The following is an 8,479-nucleotide window of genomic DNA, read 5'->3' on the forward strand; positions in this document are numbered from 1 at the left end:
AGTTAAAGGGATGCCCGCTAGCATTGCTGTGTGTGTTGATGTGAATGTTAAAATATACCAATACCATGTTGGGTGGGGAGACTTCTGTGATGAAAATAGAATTCAATTTAATGGCGAGTGATGTAGCAGTGCTGAACCCTTGCTGTTCTTATGTTTGCTTTCATTATTTAAGTATCTATTTTTTGTAACATTCTATTTTCGATTATATGAATGTTTGTCTATTTTGGTTTTATTTAAAAGATTGCACATTTAATTTACATTTGCATTTGCACATTTGCAAATTATTTATTTCTTGTTTTGTGACAGTTTGTATTCAGAAGTTTAGAGTAAAGTCTTTTATTTTAGTATCGTATTTAGTTTTTTTATTTATTTATTTTGTATTAATACATAACCTCACTGTTTTCATTTACAATGTAACATTATAGCGTGACATTTGTGTCAATAATCTTCAAGCACAGGTGACTCCGCGTGCTGGGAGGGGGCCCCCAAATCAAATTCTGCTTAGGGCCCCCAAGAGGCTCGGGCCGGCACTGCTGACAACGAAATTCACCATAACGCTTATATTACACCTGTGTGACTTCAATGATTGTTTTGTAAAATGGTTTAGTTCATTTGTACATAATTTGTTACGTTTATTGTATTCGTCTTTAATTAAGTCAACAAAACATATGTTTGCTACTTTTATTTACTATTACATTTATTGCTTTAAAAGAATTACTTAAAATTTAAAAAATAAAACACTGCCAGATATATAACAAATATATCCTTTAATATGAATTCAGACAGCTTGTGTGTCAATGAGCTCTTTGCGCAAATGTGTTACTCGATTTGAATCACCCTGTTCACGTCATTCTCGTCGCCCGAGATCACAAATTGACTTTGTATGTAATTTACTTGTGCAAATTGCTTAATTCGCCTTTGGTGTGAACGCAGCGTATACATCATGAAGTGACGTTTCAGAAAAAGTGCTGACATATATAGTATAACTTATTGTATATTATGACAATGATAGCATCTTTCTGAAGCTACAGAAAACGTCTCGCCAGATGACACAGCTGCTCTGGTATGTCTCCGCAGAATAAGCCCCAAGAGATACTCATTACCTTCTTTCGCACTGAGATTCTTAGTTTCTTTTTTTTGGCAGTGCACCCCATAGCAAAACACTTAACTTTCATTATGATATGATGTTTCGGTTTGATTCAAAATCACATTCCAGAATGAAACACGCCATCATACGATCTGGACCACATGTTAATGTGTGTCTCAGGTGGATAACAGTCATGGAAGGAGAGTGCAAATATTTAGTTTTTGAGGTGACAACTGTGTCTGCGCAAATGTTTACAGCTAGAAATAGTTCAAATATGCACATGTTCATTGAACCATCTGCAATTTGGCAAACATACAGAAACTTGATCATAAGGACAATAAAAGTCAATTTACAGGCATATCATAAAAAGATGTTGCATAACAGGATTAAATGGGACAGAGTATGAGAAACATGTGGGGGTCAAATGCAGTTTGTGAAGCCACATGTGAAGTGAAGGCCTTGCAAAAATGTAACAGATAAAAGTGGATAAAGATAAAAAACATACTGTATATCATATGTTCATTACAACCCAAGATCACCCTATCAGTATTTCTCATGCAGCCATGTGTTTGTGCTAAATCTCATGCTTGACCGTCCGTTGGCCTGTCTTCAGAAAGTTGAGGAGAAGGTTGTGAGAGAAATAAAAATGCGAGGCAGTTTCTGTGCTCTGCAACATAGCATTTCGTGAAAGAAGACAGGTCGTGACATATTATCTTAAACATCTGTTAATTCACAAACCATCTCTGGGCATAGTCCTGGTTTACAGCTCATCTGTCTTCAGTGCCAAGCTTTGCCTTCCTATGAGGGCGCTTCAGATTGTCCTGTACTGTAGTTCTGAGGTAAAATAGAAAAGTAACAGTGCTGTGATATCAGTAAACAGGCATTAACCAAATACAAATCAATCAAACTGATGTCTTAAGCTAGCATGTGAAAGACTCCTTGGGATTTATTTCAAACAAAAGATTTTCTATGTTTCACAATGAGATCATGCTATAGCATTTGGAAGCATGCTATGTCAACATCCGATTTAATGACATCACTGGTTTGTTAAATCCTGGAGTTGTGAAGGGTTGGGTGCTAGACGTGATTCAGTGGTTATTGGGACGCAATGATGTAATAAATTGCAATGGGAACATCTTGAATTTAATCTTACTTTAGAGCTACAGTCTTTTTCGTGTCCGGAATAGGGGTGTGGATTGTGATCTCAATAAATCCATCCATTTCTGTATCATGACATAACGACATGTTGAAATGTGTCCTGCCATTGTATCGTTTTGAGAAGTCCATGAAAGAAGAAGAATACAAACGCTAAGAGCCATGAGGCTTTTCAGTCCTGTTCCTTTCTCATAATGTAAAATATGACATGTTGAATGAAACAATGCAATTTTTTTATTTTTGTAATTAATAAAAGTTAAAATACTGAAATAAATATGTTAACGGTTGTATGTGTGTGATGAAACTGTATTTAGCTCACAGTTCAATGCAGTGCATGATGCTGGGTTCATGGTACAAAAGTAACATTATTCTGATCAAAATTTAAAAAATAAAATGAATACTATAAAAGATTTATTTCCAAAATAACAATTCTAAATAATATTTATTTTTGTACATACAACTTGTTAAATGATTTACAACATTCAAAATTGTAAAAACTGTTTTTATTTTAAATGAATTTTCACATCTTTTGTTTAAACTTGTTTAAATTTTGGTGTAATTTTACTTCACCAAAAAAATATTTTGCGGTATTTTCTGGCACCCCCACTGCCAAAATATAACCATTTTTTACAGAGAAGGTTTAACTGAAAATATTGTATTTAAATGACTCAAATTGAATAGGTCTGTGACAGGAAAATAAAACAGAATTTTTAACCTAAAATGAAAGTTAAGAAAGTAATTTATTAACTGAAACCCTATATAAAAGCTTCTTAAAGCACAAAAAACATTAAACATTATGTTGACGCAGGTTACATGTTGGCAGCTCAACAAACAGGATGAAGCAAACTTTAAATGTTAAAAAAAACTTTGCATCACAATATATTTTGTCACAATCCAACGTTACAACCCTAATATTAACCAAACATTTGGAGATGTCTATCTTTATTTCAGCAAACATTTGTGCATTCCTCAAAGCTAAGTAAAAGAGAAAACATTATGAAATACAACCCCCTTACACGCAAGCATCTTTAAACACCAATCACTCACCAATACAGTAGTCATTGGATGACTTTTGTTTACACAGTAAAATAGGAGATATTTCTGGCATGTGTGTCATGCATGTCTAACCATATACTAATTGAGTTGACTTTTAACTTTTATGATATTGACACAACATTACAAAGGACAAATAGCAGAGCATGAGAACAGGCCTTCACAGTACATAAAGCATTATCTACAGATGAAAGGACTTTACTTAAATTGTCAGTGTAAAACCTTTCTAATCATTTAAACCTTTAGTCATAACTCAGATATGCTTTCTCTGTCTAGATCAAAAGAACTTCCTGGTTTAACGAAAATACAAATTACAAAACAATAATTTGTGTTTATATTGAATCTGAAGCCCAAATGCAATGATATTGGTGATACTGTATCATTTGCACTGATCCATCCATCTGTTGACTACTATGGTTTATGTTGGTAAATTGATCTGGGCAGGACTGAGAGTGAAGTCAGACAGCAAACTGAAGCCACTGTTTTTAGTAAACATGGGCAGAGATCACATAATGAAAGATTCATAAAGTTCTAAGGCACATATCATCACATATTTGAGTGTTGAAGTTGAGTTTATTGAAGCTGTCAACACATACAGTACCAGTCTGGTTGGTTCTAAAAGGTTCTAAAACACCTGACTGAAATGTTCATCATGATATTAAATACATTTAATTTAAAAATGCATGTTCAAATGTATCAAATCACTTTGTAGGCAAATATATAATTGCGTCAACATATTGACATCATATCAACATCGTTAGAAAACCAAACTACTTGTATTTTTTATGTATTTTGAAAATGAATAACTTGTACCAAAAAACAGCCCATAAGAGCGGCATAAATAAATGCAAATTCATTAAGTAAGGGACACTGTACAGGCAGCGTGATGGTCCTGATCACATACCAGCTGCTTGTACATTATCCTGCTTACTACAAGGCTACTTGCCTTTTATCAGCTTATTTAAAGCTAGTAGGTGAAGGGTGGCTACGTTGAAGATGCAAGATTGCTTTGAATGCCTTTAGCCACAACATAATAGTTGGTCAAGTCCACCTTTGTCAAGTCCAAGACCAGGACTAGTTGAGACCGAGACGAGAACGAGGCTAAAGAGTTTAAATTTCAAGTCAAGTCAAGTCCAAAGAGGTTTGAGTCCAAGTCAAGACCGAGTCCAAATGGGTTGGTCAAGACAGAAACAAAAAAAGAATCCTCTTCAAGACCACATGCTTTATTTGTAATGTTCCAAAAGCGGATCAAATTAGGTCATTTTATTAAGTTTAGGAATAGCAATTTTATCAAAGTCACATAAAGCCGAAGTGCATTATTATTATTTTGAGTATTTTTATTGCAGTTTAACAATCACATTCTGTGCTGCCAATGGAAAAGGTTCCCATTTTCAGCTTGTTGACTTGTCAGTGTTAACTGCATTGAATCAAAATCACTTTTGCAACCGTAATTAATGTTGGAAAAAAGTTTCAACAAACCATCATTATTTTGATCAGTATTTGCTTTAGTTGGGCTCTTGATTCTTGTGTTTTAAACATTAGATTTTCATTGTCTGTTAAAAACACTGCGCTAAAATACAACTGTTGAGGCAATGCAACTATCCCATGGGATCAGGTGCTAAATATTGTAATGTTTGTGTAGTTACCTAAATAATTGTTTGTGAGTGCATTGTGTTATGAGTATTGTGTGATACTAGATTAAAGCAGTGGTATTGCTAATTATACTTCTTTGAACTGACAGAAAATAAACACAGCATGCATTGCGGTTAATCTGTTTATTCGAATTAGTTTGATGATTGTCACCATTGTTGAGGTTTGTATGATTAGTGTTGGCGTCAGGAAAACTTTCGTTTTAATTTGGCATAGTATCTTAGCGCTGTGAACTATAAACACTCAAATCAGTCTTCAACTTCATTTAGTATTATTTATCTGCATAGGGCATAGTATGATGTTATAAAGGCACACAGATGAAAGATTAGAAGGAACAGAATGTTTTCTCTCATTTCATCAATGTTAGTATAAATTGCAAACCTGTGTCAAGAGTGGATTCATTGACTGGTTAACAAATGGCTAACACGAAAATTTGAGTGAAAATGAATTTATAAACATGCTTAGCAGTAGTTTTAGGCCTGGCTTACGTATTGAATATAGGCCCAAAAACTATGTCAACTATGTAGCTGTCCATTCTGTTACCCAGTGAAGGTTAAAATATAAGGTAATGGTGAAAAAAATCTCAGCTAAAACTGAGATTGGCATAACAGAATCAGTTTATGTATCTAAGAGTGTTGTGTAATAACATGTTTGTATTTTGATAAAATGTAAAAAAACATGAAGAACAAGCATTTTAAAACTAAATATAGAACAGTGCTTCAAACCATACAGTACCTTTCCTTATTGTTAAATAATTGTATGAGGGTGAATAACTGAATATACTGCTATAATGCTCAAAAGAAGAACATATGTTTGAGTGTTCATATACTGTGGGTATGCACTTTATTTACGCAGCTGATAAGAGCTGATAAAAGAAAATTAAGAGATCCCAGATCCGGTCAAGCTGTGGGTAAATAAACCATCAGGCAAAAGTAACATGACTACACACACAGCTACTGTACATAGCAACAAAGAACACAAATTATATTACAATTATAATCACCAGTAACTTTTGTCCCATAGTCCTCGAAAAGGGAAAGAAGTGAAAGCTGTGTTGCTTTTTCTTACATTAACTTATAGGCAGGGATACATTTGGTATACTGTAGGTACAAGAAGTATATAGAAATTATAATTCAAGATGCCTGCTGCCAGTGAGCGGGAGTGCTAAGCATCATAATTTTTGTCTCATCAACTTTTCTAAAAAGATTGTGCCATATAAAATAAATGTAAAAATCCGAAACACTAAAAACAGTAATGTGCACTCTTAAAATAATGTGCTTTGTCCTCTGCTTGCTTTTGCTAACAGAGACCAAACACACACGCAGCTGTTTATACACGCCGAGTACAAGGACCGTCAAGAGATCAGGTGAGACACACCTGACGGCGATTCACGGATGTCACTCATCTCAAAACCTTCCGCTTTTTTGTTCTTTCTTCCCACGTATTTATCCGTCAGAGCAGAATGTATGTGATTATGATGAGGTCGTGACAGATGATGGAAGTTTTATTCTTTACATTGTAGATAAGCCTGTCATCTCTTTTGCATGATCAAGTCTTTAGTTCCCATCATCAGCACTGACAAAGCGCTCAGGTGGTCAAACAAACCCGAGAGAGTAAACAGCAAAACGCAACCTGGCAACCATTGAAACATCCAGCACAGCAGGTTGCATTTTACGTGAAGGTTTACATTTTCAGCTCAAGAGGGATTCACTAATTTGTTTGTTCGAATTTAGTTTCGCTTTAACATGATTATTATTTCCTACACCAGTAAGCTCATGTGCAAGGTAAGAGAAAAAGATTGGGAGAGAGATGACAAAGCACAATAAGCCTATATGGAAATCAGACCTGCACAGGACCTGTATTTGCATACCGAAGTATATCTTATCTGAAAGGGGGAAAAAATGCTCATAGCAACCGGGTGACATCAAAGAATAACAAACAAACAACTTACTCTTTCTGAACTTGCCAAAATACCAATGCGAGATTAAAAATGGAAATGAAACCATTACGCTACCATCATTTCAGATAGGAATTAGATATGAATATGAGTTTCGGGAGTACATATGACGTCAACTATATGTAGAGCATAACGCGGAATTCTCTGGCTGTTGTCAAAACAAAGGTTAAGCTGTTGGTCCGTCATGTCCTAGAGACGGTTTGTGAGGTTATGCACTAAAAAAGCATAAGAGGTAGTTACTCCAGCCCCCATCTCTTCGCCGTTGATTTGTGGATATGACCTGAACCTTGGCCTCCTCCCAATTCTCCCACGTGCTCCGGCCTTGTCCTTCAGTGACTTACAAAAGCCGTCTCTATGGTTACCGCTCTCAAGTTTGGGTAAAAACAGACCGCTGGGGAAAGAGTAATTGGCCTGGAGTCATGCTCGGTCTTCCCCCGGTTCCTTCTCATAATAAACCCACAGTCATGTGGCATGAGCTCACCACAGCATTATTTCAGGAACTATGGCAGATATACATATTGCGTTGTTACAATCATTGCATTTTTGTTATATAAGGAATTATTTCATTTATTTTTCTGAAAGAACTGAGTTTAGGTAAAAGGTGAGAAAATGACTACTGATGTTATATTGTGAATCCCTTTACAGCCACTCTAAACATCTGGTTTACACTTTAACCATGAAACCGAGTGTCACAGGGTATAATATCAGCTTTCATGAGACTACAAATGCACAGCACTTTTGGTTAAGTTTGTCTTTCCATTCAATGACAACACTGCCATCATGTGTATATTTTACAAACACAAAAGACAAAGGAACTGTTACCTTCAGCCACTTAGGCTAAAGTCAGAATTAATCGACTGTTTCAGCGGCAACAACATAAACAAATGTTTTGTGGCCTAAACTTAACTTCAATAACTGTTGAATACTTTTAAATTGAATTTAATACAATTTATATACAATAAAGTTTTTTATAGATTTATATTAATAGAAATGAATTTCGGCCAGGCTGGGGCATCCAATGAAAAACACGCTTTGTTTTTAAAAGAAAATGCATTATGTATATTACTCCATATTAAACAGGAAACTATACTTGGCATATTGAGTACCTCAGAGACAGTGTTGGGTGTAACTAGTTACTAAGTAATTAGTTACTGTAATTTAATTACTTTTCCTTTAAAAAGTAAGTAAGGGATTACATTTATTTTTCTGTAATTTAATTATAGTTACTTCAGATCTAATTTAACCAAATACTGTGTAATGTATACTATAGCGGAATTGACATTAAAATTCAAAGTGTAACTTTAAAATTAATGCATCTCATGTTTGTTATACCTTTAGTCAGTTAACAAGAGTACTTTATGTAGTTTTATATTACTTATTTTAATTAATTAGTTTTGCGTCTATACTTGAATCACTTAACTAATCAAGGCTGATGGTTGAATGGATATAGAACGTAATTAGTAATTAAATACTTTTCGGAGAGAGTAATTTGTACACTAATTCAATTACACTATTGAATATGTAATTAGTAACTAGTCATTTATTACTTTTCAGATTAATTTACCCAAAACTGCTAA

The sequence above is a fragment of the Triplophysa dalaica genome, chromosome 20 (assembly GCF_015846415.1).
Source record: "Triplophysa dalaica isolate WHDGS20190420 chromosome 20, ASM1584641v1, whole genome shotgun sequence".
In the NCBI taxonomy this organism is placed as follows: domain Eukaryota; kingdom Metazoa; phylum Chordata; class Actinopteri; order Cypriniformes; family Nemacheilidae; genus Triplophysa; species Triplophysa dalaica.